Raw genomic sequence first — 953 nt, forward strand, 5'->3', positions numbered from 1 at the left:
CCTTTGAAATAATCACCTTGCACAGCAAGAAACTGATCCCAGTATTCCTGCCATTTTTGGAATCTGGCTTGAAAGTCGTTTTCTATTAAGAATGTATTTTTGAGGATTTTTAACTGAACCATTAAGTACATTAACTATTTGTTTGTCATCGATCTCACTTTCATCAACAATTGAAAATACATTTTGATCAGCCAGATAGCTCTTGGAATTTTCAACCGTGTTTGCACTAACCATATCAACATATTTTCACATGTAGATTGAGATGGCAGTGACTTATTGATAGAATCAAAGAGACTTCTCAAACTTGGATTAGTGAGCAAAGGAATGTTGGCCTCAAGAAACGCTTTGGTCACCATTGCACCCCAAGATTTATCATTTTCAGTAGATTCAAACAATTTGATATTCGATTTTAAGTTTTTTAAAGATAGTTTTGATGTTTTTTGTTTATTCTGTGTGACTCAACGAAATGACTTTTATCACATTTGACATCAATGACACAGTCTGCAATATAACTGGTTATTGTGAGTCAATACAAATTCCTTTGAGAATTGTTTTGTAAATTCAATGACTTTTGGTTTTGGTATCTGAGTTAAGAATAAGAAAATCATAATAATCAAAATTACTTGAAACAGGAAAAAAAGCAGCTCAATAAGACAATGACAAAAGAACTCCACAATCAACTTCAGAAAGATCCATCAACGCAACAGTGAAAGAAAATGATTCAATTCAATTAACCTCAGATAAAAATTTACATAATAGTTGATAAATTTAAACAACATAAAAAAATATATATTGAAATATCATTGAGGAACAGCTAACATACTCTACATTTATGCATAGTGAAAAGAATAGCAAGGAAAAGTAGATACTTTTGATGATAAATTTAAAATTCCTAAATAATAGGTGCAAAGAATTAAAACTAAGTATATACACTTACAACTGGATGGTAATAA

The sequence above is a fragment of the Octopus bimaculoides genome, chromosome 5 (assembly GCF_001194135.2).
Source record: "Octopus bimaculoides isolate UCB-OBI-ISO-001 chromosome 5, ASM119413v2, whole genome shotgun sequence".
NCBI lineage: Eukaryota > Metazoa > Mollusca > Cephalopoda > Octopoda > Octopodidae > Octopus > Octopus bimaculoides.